Raw genomic sequence first — 17,966 nt, 5'->3', positions numbered from 1 at the left:
AAGTCTCTTGTGTGTATTCCATCCCAATTAATTTCATGTTCACAATGGTTGTTTGAACCACTCTAAAGATAAAACAAACAATTGCCTATAGGGAATGCCATTCACTACATTTCTATAAAGTAATACTGTATATTATCTACGAAATGCAAGGTCCAGCTCTTGTTCTGTGCTTATTAAACTGCTCCCAGTTAAGGCTTTTATTCAAATAAGAGTGAGTTGAAAATATAACAAGTACTTTAGGATGTGAATGGAGACTCTTACGCTGCAACGGGAAAACAGCTGATAAAAAGCCTGGAAGTTTCTTTCAGATGAAATCAATGACAAACTGCATCAAATTTAGGTGCTACCAAACTTAAACTTGTCTACTTCAGAAATACAATTAATTTCACCTGATTTGACTTCTTTGGAATAGCCAAGGACAAAACCACAGCTCTTTAGATCTGAATAGTAAGCACATCACAACTATTCAAACACATATTTTACTGAGATGCAGCTGTCTCATTTAGTGTCCAACGACTTTGAACTGGAAATGGAGCAGACCCTCCAGACACACACACAATATTTCAACGACCCCAGTGAAGGAAGACTGGACATTAATTAATTCTTCATCTTCATGATGTAAACCAAGCCAGGATATGTTACCTCTAACAAGCAGATTGGCTGTGGATTTGGATCTGCCAATTGAGAACTGAATGGTGCCTGTCATATCAGTGGTATTTTCGGTATGGTCAGCTGGTGGATGGTGCCTTCTTGCTGCATAATAAAGGTTATGCCAGCCTGTAAGACTTCCCCACGTAGATACCACTTGGGAAGTTTCACAGAAGGAATGGATATCTCGCATTCAAATTTGGCTTCTTCAGGCTCAGTCACATCCTCATCACACATCTCCTTTAGTAGATTAATGGATTGCTCTTTAAGAAGGATGGAACAAGAGAAAGCAGAGATTTAGAAGGAATGTAAAAAACCCTTACATTATCACCCTACTTACTCACGTCAGCATTACTGCACATGAACACTACACCTATCAGCTCAAAATGCCTTAAAACATCATTAAAAAAATAGTAGAAACAAAGGAATGTTGTTATGAAGTCAGACAATAAGACTGACAACCTGAAGAGAGCCCAGATCTTCTGATTCCCAGTCCAACATCCAAATCAAACCATGACCTTCCCATCCCGATATCAAACTCCTCGCATTACGAAGTGGAATAGAGGTTCAATGAAACACGGACATTGATAATTACTTTGGTTAAATACAGCAACTTAGCTCTGAACAACAAGTTTTCTCCTAGTAAAGGTCCCTGTAGCTCAAATGTAATGGCTCTACTTAGGATAAATTCATTTTCCAGGATGTTCTTGCCCTTATAATTGTAACAAGAAAAATATCGGTGGACTTTGGGAAAACAAAAAACCCTCTGAATTTAAATATTCATTTAATTTGCATTTTGTTTTCAAAGTAAGCGAGAATGGCTTTTGTATAAATCTATCTGCATTCCACTGCCTTTATTTTATTTTATTATTATTACTATTTTTACCTTCAACAAAGAAATGAGCACTGCTTTTATCATCAAAAACATCACAAGTGTATGTATCCTCATCTTCATAATTCACATCGTTGATGATGAGTTTCTGATACACGCCATCGCTCAAAATTTCATATTTGTCACTGGGATGAATTTCAAGATCCTTTTTGTACCACTTCACTTTAGCATGGGCACGAGACACCTGGCACTCCAGGAATCCCCGATGCTTTTCAAGTGCAATCTTATCTTGCAGAGGCTTCACAGTTCTCTCAGGCAGCTCTAAAAAGAGGAAAACAAACAAACAAACATATGTGTGTATGTATGTATGTATGTATGTATATACACACATTATATATAAACATACGTATATATACACATTATATATATACATATGTATATATATACATATGTATATTATCTATATATATATTGATCAATATATTTTATATATATATATATGTTATATATATATATAATGATCAGCACAGTTTCTGTGAGAGAGGCTAACTCAGTAGTGATAGTTCTTCTATGAATGATTACTTAGATGGTGACGCTTTGTTAAGCACTTGATCTAACGCACAGCAAATAAAGAGCTAATTAAAAGAAGACCTGTTATCCCTATTTTACCACTTGGATGGCTAAATTTCAGAGGTAAGGAGTAATTTTCTCAGCACTGTACAGCAGTGAAGTGGCAAAGCTGGGGACTGAACTCTTGAGTAGTGTGCTAACTCAAATGTCTCCCTTTTCTTCATCACACTTAACATCATATATATACCTTAACATTGTATATATTAAAAAAAAACAACCCTGTGCTCTTTTCCTGTGCCTAATACAACTCCTCCAATCTCTGTGCTCTGCCACGAGGGACATGTCTAAATAGGGTGGCAGATACACGCAGGAGATAAATATTTCCACTTCCCTCAGCCAACACTGCTCTGAATTTCTATGGGACACGTCGTTGGATGAAAAGGCATTTGACAAAGAAGGAAAAGAAAAAGTTTAGTCTGCTGTGTCATTCTCTTGGTAGCCAGAATAACTAACCCTCGCCAGTGTTAGTTCAAAGAATAGGCAGATTTTATCTCCTGACATGAGCAGTAATTCAAAGAAGCTGGTATATGATCCTGTATCCTGCATATTCACTGCAGGCAGGCAAAGACATTATGAGATAAGGGAGATCTACACATCACTCGTTATGAACACCTCATAAAGATAAAACCACACACAAGGGGAGAGTTTATGAAGAGGACTACTCTTGGACTGCTTTCCAAGAGGCATCAATTAGTAACTCCCTTCGCTCATTTTTCACACTACTCTACAGTGTCCTCCTGAGCCCCCTTACTCCTGTTGCCAACTGCTGATGCAGGGAATCCTGAGGAACCAAGGATTCATAGTTGTTCCATCAGTAGTCCTTGGTCAGCTCTCCCTCCCTGCCCCTTCTGTTTTGATCCCACTAACCAAATTTTAGTTAGTCTGAAAAGAGGATGGAAACCTCCGCAGCAATTAGTTTCTAAATATCTTGCAGTGGGCAGCTTGTAGGAGCCCCATCTCAATGCCCACAGCACAGGAGGCAGGACTGCTTAGCCCATGCACTAGTGCATTTACCAGCACAGATGTAAGCCCAGATCTATGCACACCAAATCCAGGCTCTCAGTTTGCACAAGGAGGCATCCATGGAGCTGAAGTATTAGGCAGATATTGTGGTGGGGCAGCAGTTATTGAGACGCCAGACAGAAAGGACACAGATAACGTGGCAACTCAGCTTTACCATTATGACTGCTGATGGAACATCTAATTTCACTGCTCAAAAGAGAACTTCCATATAACTGGAAAGGATGAAATTCACAGGGGAAACCACACACAGACACACACAAAAGCAATACAAAGGAGATGAAGGATGGTTCACATACTGGTGATTCACTCTGAGACGCAAGCAAATGAAAGAGTATCCCCAACCATTTGCCTCCCCAAATGCTAAAGATACATAAACACTCCTTGCAGTGATAGCTCTGCCAGACGTGAGTCATACACTGTAAAACCTTACAGGGTCTATCAGTTTAACTTCAGAAATTCATTACACCACCAAAAACAGACCATCGTGTCCAGGCTGGTCCATTTCAGCTCTTCAAACCTGTCGGTAAAACTGCCCGAGAGCTGAAATGCTTACCAGCAAAAGCTAAAAACTGTAAATCAAATGTAATAAGCTGGCTTTGTCTACTGTATAGAAATGATGCCTGAAAAAAGAAAAGAAAAAAAAAAAAAAAAAGAACCTAAACCAGAACAAATGGAATGGCTGCATAAAACAGCCAGTACTGAAACTGCAACGCAACCTGGTTGCAGACTGAGAGAGAAAATGAGAGTTCACCAAAGTCATGGGACAGGACACATGTTCATGTTCATGCTAACACTGAACCCAAGTGGCCACATGAGGACAGCATCTAGTAGGAAATCAGAAAAAAGCATCCTTTCAGAAGTCCCTTTGGCAGGTGGCATTTACCAGGGCACCCATGTGTTCAGTAACCAGTCTGATGCTTCAGAGCCTGGTGATGAGCTACAAACTGGGGTTTAACCAGTGCAACACAAGGAGGGAAAATCTGTCTTGAGCATAAAGAAGAAAGAGAAAGGTATCCAAAAGGACTAACGAAGAAATGCTCAAACTGCCCAGGAAGCATTTTTTCCTGTGGTGCAAAACACAGTTTATTTGCTCATTCAGGTAAACATACCACGAACCTTTAGGGTAGCTGATGTCTTGTCTTCAGCTGCTTGGCACGTGCATGTTCCCTGATCTTCATATTCACACTTGTGAAAAATGAGACTTCTCTTATTTCCCTGGGAAGTAATGCCCACTTTTTTACTTTGATGGAGCTCCTTCCAATCCTACAAGGGAAAATATCAAGTCAGATCTCCATGAGTCCTTCCATCTCTGCACTGAGCAAAGGGAGCCTTCAGATCTATGCTTAATTCACCCACTCCCCTAGAATTAATGGAACTGTGCTTACTGGAACATATGTTGAAGCTTAAGCACAGTGCAGTGTTTTCAACATGTAGGAATGGCTATAGAACATGCAGAAATTCTGGCTGACCTATGACAGCTTAAAGCACTGCGGAGGACTGTTAACAAGCTCGTTTGCACCTTGAATAAATGACATTATCCCCAAGTAAGGGAAGGAACAGCTGAGCACCGGGGAGGTACACAAAGGGCCAGAGCAAATTCTCACACTGTCACGTGCAAAGAAAACTGAAATTTCACCCTAAAACCAAGTTCACAACAAGGCTACAAAATCCTGGCTGAGAATTTCTGTGTTAGAGTTGAAGCTCAAGACTGTGCTCCAACCAACAATATTTTGTGCAGCAAGACCTCAGGAGTTCACATGAAACCCAAAACAAACTTCCATTTCAACTTGATAAATGAACTCAGGACATAATATCAAAGAGGGCTGATCTGGGCAAGTAAAAGAGCATAAAGAAAAGTGAGCAGTGCAAAAGCTATCAAGCAAAAGCTCAGACTTGCATCCCTTGGAAGTGAAATTAAAGGCTCTCATTCATTTCCAGAGAAGTCAGAAAGGAAAATACCATTACATGCCATACCTTGAACCACTTGACGTCTACCTTGGGCCTGGACAGCTCACACTCAAATGTGACCTTGTCCTTCTGAGTGATGCTAATGTCTGCCAATGGTTTGCTGATTTTCACAGGCAGTTCTGAGAAGGAGAAAGAAGGATGTGGATTTAGTTGGGAATTAGGTCTCTAGGAGCATCTGGCATAAGGAATAATGAAAGGCAGTGCCTACTCTCCATGCTTACTAGAACATGTCATTAACAACAAAAAAACCTATTGTTTTGAGCACATTATCATTACTTGTGCTAGGGACAATCATGTTACAACAATCCTCTTGATATCTGAGGGATACTCTGGTGGCAATGGCCCAGTGCATAACATTCTTTGCAGCTGGAAGGAAAGCTGGTTCTGCTGTTCAAGTCATCTGGGACAGGAGCAGATAATCACACCTTGCACCAACCAATACCTGTCACAGTGAGCCTCCCCGATGAATTAATGCCTTCCGCTTTAAAGGAAATGAGTCCTGCATCTTCAAGGGTCACAGAAGAAAGTGTCAAGGAATGTTTCTTCCCCTGGAAACCCATCGTGATATTTGGTGCAGGCTTCAGCCGCACGCCGTCCTTCTGCCAAGTCCCTTCCACATCCTCATGGGACACCTCCACCGAAAAGGTGACAGTTCCCTTCTCAGGGAATTCCAGGGGCTGCAGACCTTTCACCAGCTTCATCTGCCGCACTGAAAGACAATGGGGAGAGGTTGGAGATTTCACACCAGCATCTGAGAAATAGAATCATCAAAGGAATCAGAGAAAGGTTTAGGTTGGAAGGGACCTTTGAGATCATCCAGTTCCAAACCCCCTGCTGTAGGCAGGGATGCTTCCCTCTACACCAGATTGCACAAAGCCCCATCCAGCCTGGCCTTGAATGCTTGAATAGCATCAGGACTTCCAAAACAAGTTACTTCCCTCTTCCTCTCCCAGGTACACTATCTGCCAATTAAGCAACAGCCTTTGCAAAGAAGAAATCTTGTTCATAACCAGGTCCATGGGTGCTCTTAAATCGATCCTTCCAGATGGAAAAAAGATTTCAGGTGGCCTCCTAGATTTTACCCCTTTTTGTGTTGCACACAAGACTGAAAAAAAAATTACTTTTGCAAAGTTCTTCTTGTCATAAGGAAACAAACATTTGGGGAATGGCAGAACGAGGTAAAATTTACCTTCACGTCATTTGAAATTTCACTCTCATGTTCTTGGTGTGGTTTCTCCTATAATTATTTGGACTAATTAAGCTTTTCCCTGATGAAAGCCTAGAAGTATATCACAAGAAGGACCAACTTACCCATGACCTTTTATTTGTCTTACTCAAGCATCTCCTCCTGACCAGAACTGACAATAAAATATTCAGCCAGACTACAGGTTTGAGCATCTGAGTTGTTTCTAGGATCTCCTGCAAACTTAAGCTTGGAACACACACTTGTCTTTTGAATAAGTGTCTTTTATAGTGCAATAAAACAACAGGTTTTCACATGGCTATTCCTCATTTACCTTGCTCTGAAATCATTCTCAAACCATGAGGGATCAGTCCAGGAAGAAGGAGAGGAGAGGGGAAGTGAAAGGGGAAGTCCACGGTTCTCTAATATCAGGCTTCTTAGCCTAAAGCTCAACAGCAAATAGCAGTCCACTTCCCCACATTGCTAGACTCCGAGCATTTAAAGAACATCAGCTTACCTCATTATGAGCTCTAACACAGCCAAAGAAATTAATATATTCAAATATTCTCTTGAGTGATGAGAAATATGGAGCATAACTTCAGACTTCTGCTGTTAAATTCTCACTTCTATCATAAACCAGGGCAAGAGTTCAATGCTGTTTTAGATGGAGGACACATATTTTAAATAACTCGTCTCATTAAGGCTTGGATTCCCTACTACAATTAGCTAAATTCCAGTTTGGATCATGCTTCACCTTGGATCACTTAGGGCTTCAGCCACTTAATGGAACTAACTCAGTTAAAGGTCAGGGGTAAAATAAAAACTCTCTTGGACTAGCAGAGAGATTTGCAATGGAGTAACTGAAGTAAGGATGGGAGACTGAAGGTGTTGGGGAAGACATCCAGGCTTTAGCTACAGGGCATGCATGCAGAATCACAAAACAAAGGCCAGTCAGAGAAATCAGAGCTTCGTGAGAATTAAGGTGAGGTTGTTTCTACATGCCCACCCTATCTGCCAGTGTAAAACCTGCCAGTGAAAAAAAGGAAAGCTACATATAGGTGGGGAGAATTGTTGGTGAAATTATTTGTGATATTTTTGCTAATAATATGCTCAAAATCCTGGAGCAAGACTTCAAGTTAAGCAACTCAGTCTGTGTAAGTAGACTTACAGAAGGGAACCATAAAGCTTATGGAAGGGAACTGTCAAGCTAATCCACAGCTAAAACAGAGTAGAGACGAATTGCAGGAGCTTGTTTACTTTGCAGAAGTGTGAGCTTTAACCACTGCTGAGCTCCTAGTACAAAAGTCTGAACCAATGCAACAAACCAACCCGTCCATGTTGTACGACAGAATGTACTGACACCACCAGAACACAAAATTCTACGGCTGAAAATACCCGCAAAAATCATCCAGCCCTTCTCCATTGCTCCAGGACATGCTCAGCTCTTTGTGCCCCAGATATTTCACTAACCTTTCCTGAAACCCACAGTGAAGGCTTCAAAGCCCCTCCAAATGACTTATCCACTCATCCAACCATTAAAAAGCTTTTTTGTTGTAGAACTTGCATCTTTGTTATTGCAATGAAGTCCATTATTTCTGCACAGAGAACAGATTGTTTGCTTCCACTTTCTAAGAGCCTTTTATGTACTCAAAGCCTGCTATCAAGCCTTTCAGTACCTGTTGATGACCTACACAGCAGCAATTGGTGGCAGGGGCTTTGTAGACAAAAATCAGATAGACCTTCAATTCTGTCCTTGTCCATTCCGTAGCAAACATGACAAAAGGATGCAGGAAATAGGACAGAAGTACAGGGCTACAGCTGAGACACCGTTAGCTTACTTGAAAGGAAAGCATCCATAGATAGATGCACTGTTGTGTTTTTATTTTTATTTTTTCATTTAACTCTGACTGCTTATAAAGAGATGCTTTGAAAGACATGCTTTGTAGAGAAGAACAGATGGATAAGCAGGGAATAGGTTGCTAATAGCCTTACAGATGAAGAAAAACAGACTGCAGCAGAGTGAGAAATTCCAGAGGAGAATCAGCTAAGAGCTTATGTCAATGACATGGCTGAGGGCTGCTGGGAAGACCGCCCTCTCTTTCACCTTATTTCAAGCATTACAATGGTGTCCAAGCCCAGGGCTGTGTCTCCCTGCCCCCATGGCATGTAGGGCTAGCAGTAGCCACTGTGATAATAGAGAAGACCTGAATCCAAGTTCAAATCACATCCAGTGTCTTTACAGACCTTGCAATCATTCCACTTACTTTCCACATTGATCTTGGCTTGCCTCTTGTCGTCAGGACTCTTGCAGCAGTAAAAGCCCCTGTCTGCAAAGGAGATGTCCTTAACTATCAAGATATGCTTTGTTCCCTCAGCTTTGATCTCTGTTTTTTCACTGGCCTTCAATACAATGCTGTTCCTCATCCACTTGACTTCTGCAGGCTTGCTCAGCTCTACCTCCAGGGTCACTGTGTCTCTCTCTCTTCAACAGTTTTAGGCTCCAGTTTCTTCTTGAATGAGACTGAGGCCTCTGATCAATGTGAAGAAATAACAGTAAGAACACAGAGAATCCACAAAACAGTTTTTTTATAAAGAATTTAAATGGTGGTTCCAGTGCCAGTGCATTCAGGGGAACCCTACTTAAGGAAGCAAAATTCCATATCGTCACCATAACCAGAGGAAAGGCAGTATGAAACCCACAAACCACAGCACCAGTGACAGCCTATCAATGGGGCATTACAGCCCCTTACCTCGGACTCTGAGATTGGCTGTGCTTTCTACGCCCTCAGCACTGGCAGAGATTTCAGCTGCATCTTCCAGTGTCAGATCGGTGATGGTGAGGCTGTGGTTGGTGTCCTTCTGTGAGATCACGAGTTTCTTACTGGCTTCAATCTTGACACCATTCCTGAACCAGGTGACCACAGCATCACTGGGAGAAACAGTGCACTTGAACACAGCCTCTTTGCCTTCTTCAGAAGCCACGTGGTTGAAGCTCGTAACAAATTTCACCACCCTGGGAGCTGATGGAGAAGAAGAAATCACTTAGGAGCACATAAAAGATGTGTCCCTAAGTGTATGAGCTCGTTTATGTTTGAGCACCTTCAAAGAGCCAACAGAGTCAATGATTTTATTGGAAGCATCAGATTTTATGACTCGCAGGAAGTGATCACCATAACTCACACTCACATCCCCTGTCTGTAGAGGAGATCCTCCTTGCATCTACAAAGATGCAAGAAGAAAAGAGGCAAAGAAGGGGTAAAAAAAATCCCATCTTACATTTGGGATGCTTAATTCCAGCCTTGAAGGCTGATTTGCCCACTTAACTGCTGTGCTCTTCAGAAGCAGTTGTTCCACAGTTATTTTGAGAGAAAGAAATTTTGTACTTGGCTCTTAACACAGAGAACAGCATAAACACACAAATGAACTCAGCTTTGCAGTGTTGTAATGGCTGATGAGGGAAGCCAAGGATCCTTCCACACTGCCAGCCTTCATTTCCAGAGACATACCTTTGGGGGTGATGCTAATGCTGCTCTTGTCATCTCTGGACTCACAGAAGTACTCTCCCTCGTCCTCAGCCTGGATCCCTCTTATTGCCAGAGTTCTTCTGACCCCTTCCTCATCAATCTGGAAACGTTTGCTGGGTTTGATCTCAACTGCATTCCTGCACCACACCACCTTCCCTTTGGCATGGCTCACTTCCTCTTCCTCTAAGCCACATAAACAGCTGCTTAGTGCTCCCAAAGCGAATGCTCACCAGTTGTTTCCAACTTGAAGGTCATCTTCTGGCCAGCAGCCTCGCAGATGTATTCTCCAGCATCTTTCTTCTCCAGCTGCTCCACAACCAGATGCCGTGTTTTGCCCACAGATTCCATTCTGAACTTTCTGGAGGAGGCAAGCAGTCTTCCATCCTTGTACCATTTTACTTCGCTTGGATCCTGTGCTACTTCACAGCTGAAGGAGGCACTTGCTGTCAGGGCAGCACTCACCTCTTTCTGCACCTGCTCCTGGTTTATAAACACAGGTTTTGGCTCTGAGGGAAGAAAAGAAAAAGTATTGACTGAGGGACTGACATGTGAGCATCTTGCAGGTCTTTATATACCGGTTGGAACAGGTTTAGGTTACCACTTGTGCCCAAACTAATAGCCTTCACTAGAGAATATCAGCTCTTCTGTTGAAACTAAGTGTCAAATCTAGGCAAGAAAGAACCTAGGAACTGAAGGAACCAAGAGGGTCCTTGAACACCAGTCCCATGGTTGCAAGTCACTATGCAAACATATTGAACCCAAAAGAACATCTGTCCTGCAGGCAAACAAAACCTGAGTTCCTTTTACTTAAAACCCACTGTGAAACATCAAAACACATAAACATGTGATAGTCAAACCACTGGCTGCCTTTTCATGACCCAGAACAGTACTCCTGGCTTCCTGAACAGACTCCTCATGGCCTCTACCATTGCCACAACTGTGACTGTCAAAGGCACAAAGGAAATATGCTCACCAACGCAGTCCTTTGTTCTTTGTGTGTGATTTCCAGATATCTATTTTACTTTGAGCTCTGGGAATAGTCAGCTCTACCAGGTCTCTTACTGGGAGTAGCAGACTCACCTATCCAGATGCAGCCTCCAACATAAAGGCATAGGAAAAAGGCAGTGTACTACTAGGAGAAGTTCCTGCTTCTCCTGCCATGAAAGGCTGCACGTACAACATGCACTCCAGCCTCACTGCACATACTTAGCTTAGTCAAATGTTTTGGTGAACAGGAATTACAGTTTGGGATCTCAGGCTGTCATGGTTTTGTAATTTTGCTATCAGTATCAGTATTCCACATCATAACATCATGTAAAGTATGGATACTTCTATTGAATGTGCAGTCCACAGAAGAAGACTACATATCCCAGAGAACAACAGGGTTAATGATAAGTCACGGGACCAGGACGCTGTATAATCTCGTTCCCAGGCTGGAGTGCCCTCCTTCTTCTCTCGAACTTCTCGGAGAGTGGGAAGCGTTCCAGCCGTGTCGCCTAGAGTTCACAGTAGGCCTCTCGGTTTTCGGGGACTCTCTCTCTCTGTTTCGTTCAATTTGTTAGCCTCAATTATATTATATTGTGTTATCTTGTATTTCGGTATCATATTTAGTAAAATAAGTTTTTCCTCCTTAGATTGTCGCTGTTTTATCCCACTCCCTTTTTCCCCCTCCTTTCCGGGCCCCGGGAGGGGGGCCCACGGGGTGGCTTCCCCTGTCACGGGCATAGGTAAATCTAAGTAACCCGTGACAGATTTTTTGGTGGAGAATGCGGGCATAGAGCTTTTTAGCTTTTAGAACAACTCTCTCTTTACTCTTAAAGAGCTTCGTTAGGGGAGTGTTATCTTTTCGTAGCTGCTCACTGAGAACGTGACCTTGAAATACCAGACAAATTGTCAACATTAAGGGCTGCTGTAGATTCTCAGCACTGCTATCTAACTTTTGTGTAGAAAACAAAGGGATTTCTTTCTCCCTTAGAGCAAAGCTAGCTAGCTCTGATTTTTACAGAGCCTGCCAGCTATGAATCCACTCTTCATCCCAGTTGCTCTGTTTAAGGGATTGAAAGCAATTATGATCTTCTTAAAGTATTGGTCAACTATTAACACCATAATTTGGTGTTGTGGAATTGTGCAGGTATATAGCCTAATAAGGTGGATACTGATGGAGACACCTGCCTGGTACTTTTATGAGATGTGGTATGGTCAGAATTTTGGCACCTACATCCCAGATGGAATTGTGAATCTTACAAACACTTGCATCCCAGATGGAGTTGCGAATCTTACAAGTACTTGCATCCCAGATGGAACAGGCAATTTTACAAACACCACCATGTTTAATTCATTGTACAGGCTAAAAAAACCCTTTTTATTTAGGTTGTACTCTCAGATTTCCACACGCCTTTCAATAACTGAGATAGGGTTCATACTTGCATCCATGTTATCACTATTAATGAATGCATATATGTTCCTATGCATTCGTTCTATGCGGAAGTCTCCTCCAGAACCAGAGAATGATGACTGGCAGGGAATATGGAAAGGTTTAGGAAAAGTCTTAGAAGCATGGGGACCCGCAGTGTCATGGGATTTCACTCTTGAACACCTAAGGGACCCTAAGAAATTAAGTGAGTATTTGGGTCAGAGATCTAAGGAGGTAAACCTTATGTGGGGTTTGGCTTATGCATACCGTGCTTTGTATCATACTATTCTGGAGAGAGAGAGTTTCCGATCTGAGATTCAAGCCCAAGTTAATTCTGATCAGTCACAGGAGGCATCAGTAGCAATATCAGTTGCCCCTGTGGAAGGCAAGAAATGGAAACGGGTGTCCACGCGTCTAGAACGAAAAGAAGGAGAAGCACAGGGGGGGGCTGCAGAAGACCCAGGTGCCGGGCATGGAGCAGTACCGAAAAAAGCAAAGGCAAAAACCAAGAGGCATGAAGAAGAGACTGATGATGAGGAGGAAATCACCTATTGTCGACCTCTGAAGCTGACTGAAATCCAAGGCTCAAGAAAGGAGTTTACACGGCGTCAAGATGAAGGTATCCTTGCTTGGTTGCTTCGCTGCTGGGACAACGGGGCCAACAGCTTGTCTCTAGATGGTAATGAAGCTCGCCAACTAGGAAGCATTGCCCAAGATGCAGGTATCGACAGAGGGATTAGCAGATGTTCGGATGGAGCTGCCACTCTCTGGTTGCGGCTGTTAGAAGCCGTGAGAGAAAGGTACCCCTATAAGGATGCTTTGAAGCCTAAATTTGATAGTTGGAATACCGTCCAAAAAGGTATTCAGCGCCTGAGGGAATTGGCCATGGCGAAAATGTTGTACAGCCCCGATCCAAGCGAACTTGACCCTGAGAGAGTGAGGGCCGATCCTGACATGTGGCAGAAAATCACAAGTACAGCACCAGAGAGAATGGCACAGTCATTGGTAACAGGTTCTAAAGGGTTCGTGGACAGATGGCCCCGAGTTGTTGAGCTGATTATAATGCTTCAAACCACCGATCAGCAGCTCCCTCAACTGCATGCCGCAGTTTCTGCCATCTCACGGCTAGAAAACCGAGTAGATGAAATGTGCAAGAAATTGTTTCCATCAACTAATCGTAATGATGATCCCGTAATAGTAACAGAAACAACTGATGAAGGTCAATCCTCGTACGGGCCACCAGGTCTAATGAAGGATCTGATCAAAGTATTCCAGTCCTACTCCTCACCTGCATCACCAAAAGTCTCAGCTGTTAAACGCACACGCTTCCCAGCTCGAGCAAAGAACAACAGTACGATTGCACCGCGTGTTTCCATGTGGCGCTACCTACGTGACCGTGGAGAAGACATGAGGAAGTGGCATGATCAGCCTACTTCTGCACTACGAGCACGGGTGAAAGAACTGCTAGACATACCAACCACCAGTGGAGTTGCTCCAGTCATCACAGGTAACCAATAGAGGGGCCCTGCCCTCAGTCAGGGGAGGGAAAGGGATAATAGAGTTTATTGGACTGTGTGGATTCGATGGCCTGGCACATCAGAACCACAGGAATATAAGGCGCTGGTGGATACTGGTGCACAGTGCACCCTAATGCCCTCCAGTCATGAAGGGACAGAATCAATCCATATTTCTGGAGTGACTGGGGGCTCTCAAGAATTGACTGTGCTGGAGGCTGAAATAAGCCTCACTGGCAAAGACTGGCAAAAACATCCTATTGTGACTGGCCCAGGGGCTCCATGTATACTGGGTATTGATTACCTCAGAAGGGGGCATTTCAAGGATCCTAAGGGGTATCGATGGGCCTTTGGGATAGCTGCTGTAGATATGGACAACATTAAGCAGCTGTCTGTTTTGCCTGGCCTGTCAGAGGACCCGTCTGTTGTGGGGCTGCTACGAGTAAAAGAGCAGCAGGTACCGATTGCTACAAAGACAGTGCACAGACGGCAGTATCGCACCAACAGGGATTCCTTGCTCCCCATTCATGATTTGATTCGCCAGTTGGAGAATCAGGGAGTGATCAGTAAAACTCACTCACCTTTTAACAGTCCCATATGGCCAGTGCGTAAAGCCAGTGGAGAATGGAGGCTGACAGTAGACTACCGTGGCCTGAATGAGGTCACACCCCCATTGAGCGCTGCTGTGCCGGACATGTTGGAACTCCAGTACGAGCTGGAGTCAAAAGCAGCCAAATGGTATGCCACCATTGACATTGCCAATGCCTTCTTCTCTATTCCTTTGGCTGCAGAATGTAAGCCACAGTTTGCCTTCACCTGGAGGGGCATTCAGTATACTTGGAACCGTTTGCCCCAGGGGTGGAAACACAGCCCAACCATTTGCCATGGGTTGGTCCAAACTGTACTGGAACAAGGTGGTGCTCCTGAACACCTGCAGTACATTGATGACATTGTTGTGTGGGGTGATACAGCAGAAGAGGTTTTCACAAAAGGAGAGCAGATCATCCAAATTCTTCTACAAGCCGGCTTTGCTATTAAGCGAAGCAAAGTAAAAGGACCTGCCCAGGAAATTCAGTTCTTAGGTATAAAGTGGCAGGATGGACGTCGTCACATCCCAACAGATGTGATCGACAAAATCACTGCCATGTCTCCACCAACTAGCAAGAAAGAGACACAATCTTTCCTGGGTGCAGTAGGCTTTTGGAGGATGCACATTCCAAACTACAGCCTCATTGTAAACCCCCTTTATCAGGTGACGCGGAAGAAGAACGATTTTGCATGGGGCCCTGAGCAGCAGCAGGCTTTTGAACAGATTAAACAAGAGATAGCCCGAGCTGTAGCTCTGGGGCCAGTACGGACTGGACAGGATGTAAAGAACATCCTCTATACTGCTGCTGGAGAGAAAGGCCCCACTTGGAGTTTGTGGCAAAGAGCCTCAGGAGAGACCCGAGGCCGACCCCTGGGATTCTGGAGTCGATCATATAAGGGGTCTGAAGAGTGCTACACTCCAACTGAGAAGGAGATCTTAGCCGCGTATGAGGGGGTTCGGGCTGCTTCCGAAGTAGTCGGGACTGAAACACAGCTCCTTTTGGCACCTCGACTGCCAGTGCTGAACTGGATGTTCAAAGGACAGGTTCCCTCCACTCATCATGCTACCGATGTCACCTGGAGCAAGTGGATTACGCTGATTACACAGCGAGCGCGAATGGGAAACCTCAATCGTCCAGGAATCCTAGAGGTAATCATGGACTGGCCTGAAGATAAAAGGTTTGGAACATCACCAGCAGAAGAGGTATCACGTGCTAAAGAGGCCCCACCATACAACGAATTACCAGAAAATGAAAAGAAATATGCCCTATTCACAGACGGATCATGTCGCATTGTAGGGAAGCATCGCAAATGGAAAGCTGCTGTGTGGAGCCCCACACGACAGGTTGCAGAGGCCACCGAAGGTAAGGGAGAATCAAGTCAGTTTGCAGAGGTAAAAGCTGTCCAGCTGGCCTTAGATGTTGCTGAACGGGAGAGGTGGCCAATGCTGTATCTTTATACTGACTCATGGATGGTGGCAAATGCCTTATGGGGGTGGTTACAGAGGTGGGAACAAAACAACTGGCAACGGAAGGGTAAATCTGTTTGGGCCGCTGAATTATGGAAGGACATTGCTGCCCGAACAAAGAATATGGTTGTAAAGGTGCGTCATGTGGATGCACATGTGCCCAAAAGTCGGGCTACTGAAGAACAACAAAACAACCATCAGGTAGATAAAGCTGCCAAAATTGAGGTGGCTCAAATTGACTTGGACTGGCAGAATAAGGGTGAATTATTTCTAGCTCGATGGGCTCATGAGACCTCAGGTCATCAAGGAAGAGACGCGACATATAAGTGGGCCAGAGACCGAGGGGTGGACTTAACCATGGACGCTATTGCGCAGATTATTCATGATTGTGAAACATGTGCCATAATTAAACAAGCCAAAAGGATGAAACCTCTCTGGGAGGAAGGGCGGTGGCAAAAGTATAAATATGGGGAGGCGTGGCAGGTTGATTATATCACCTTGCCACGATCTCGCAGTGGTAAGTGTTATGTACTCACCATGGTAGAGGCAACCACTGGGTGGCTTGAAACATACGCAGTACCCCATGCTACTGCTCGAAACACCATATTAGGTCTTGAGAAACAAGTCCTGTGGCGACATGGTACCCCAGAAAGAATTGAATCTGATAATGGGACACATTTTAAAAATTCCCTTATAAATACTTGGGCCAAAGATCATGGCATTGAGTGGATTTATCATATTCCCTACCATGCACCAGCTTCTGGTAAAATTGAGCGATATAATGGGTTGTTGAAAACTATGTTGAAAGCAATGGGTGGCGGAACATTTAAGCACTGGGAGAAGAATCTGGCAGAAGCCACTTGGTTGGTGAATACTAGAGGATCTGTCAATCGTGATGGTCCTAGTCAATCTAGCCCCCTACACACTGTAGAAGGAGATAAGGTCCCTGTTGTACATGTAAAGAACATGTTGGGAAAAGCTGTTTGGGTCCTTCCAGCTTCTGGAAAGGGCAAACCTATCCGTGGAACTGTCTTTGCCCAGGGACCTGGGTGCACTTGGTGGGTAATGCAGAAGGATGGGGATGTTCAATGTGTGCCACAAGGGAATTTGATGCTGGGGGAGTGCAGTCAATAATTTTATGTATTTATATGTATATATGTTTGCATGTGTAGTGTATTTTAGTTATTATAGTTGTACATTTAGTTATGTTACATGTAATTCTACTGTTTAGCTATCATAATTTTACATACGTGTATATATATGTATATATATATTTACCATGATGTAATAATGTAGAATAAGGGGTGGAATGTCATGGTTTTGTAATTTTGCTATCAGTATCAGTATTCCACATCATAACATCATGTAAAGTATGGATACTTCTATTGAATGTGCAGTCCACAGAAGAAGACTACATATCCCAGAGAACAACAGGGTTAATGATAAGTCACGGGACCAGGACGCTGTATAATCTCGTTCCCAGGCTGGAGTGCCCTCCTTCTTCTCTCGAACTTCTCGGAGAGTGGGAAGCGTTCCAGCCGTGTCGCCTAGAGTTCACAGTAGGCCTCTCGGTTTTCGGGGACTCTCTCTCTCTGTTTCGTTCAATTTGTTAGCCTCAATTATATTATATTGTGTTATCTTGTATTTCGGTATCATATTTAGTAAAATAAGTTTTTCCTCCTTAGATTGTCGCTGTTTTATCCCACTCCCTTTTTCCCCCTCCTTTCCGGGCCCCGGGAGGGGGGCCCACGGGGTGGCTTCCCCTGTCACGGGCATAGGTAAATCTAAGTAACCCGTGACACAGGCACAGGAGAGATTTGAATAATGTCTTGAATACTGCTTCCATTGTACATATATCAGTAATTATTATTCTACAGACAGACTGAAACAGGTCGTTGTGCCATACTAAAACCAAATACTTTCTACAAACCCAGGCAATCAAGTATAGGGAAAAATCCTCAGCACAGACTACTGCAACTGGATCACTGTATAATAGAAACTAGATTTTACTTTACTGTTCTCTGCTGTATTTCAGACAACACCTGTCTTACCTGTGACATGAATCTTGAAGGTGAGTTTCTGGCCAGCAGCCTCGCAGCTGTACTCCCCTGCATCTTTCTTCTCCACCTGGCTCAGCACCAGCCGACGCTGTTTGCCCTCTGACTCCACCTTGAA

The 17,966-nt window shown here is 43.7% G+C and overlaps 1 pseudogene; it reads right to left on the bottom strand.

The window, feature by feature from the left end:
• Nucleotides 1-5,004: 5,004 nt before the first annotated feature.
• Nucleotides 5,005-10,364, bottom strand: LOC146758647 (obscurin-like; annotated as a pseudogene).
• Nucleotides 10,365-17,966: the final 7,602 nt, after the last annotated feature.

The sequence above is a fragment of the Coturnix japonica genome, chromosome 13 (assembly GCF_054131305.1).
Source record: "Coturnix japonica strain WE chromosome 13, WE-NBRP24, whole genome shotgun sequence".
Classification (NCBI taxonomy): domain Eukaryota; kingdom Metazoa; phylum Chordata; class Aves; order Galliformes; family Phasianidae; genus Coturnix; species Coturnix japonica.
Note: the sequence above shows the minus strand (reverse complement) of the source record. Positions and strands in the feature narration are given on the sequence as shown.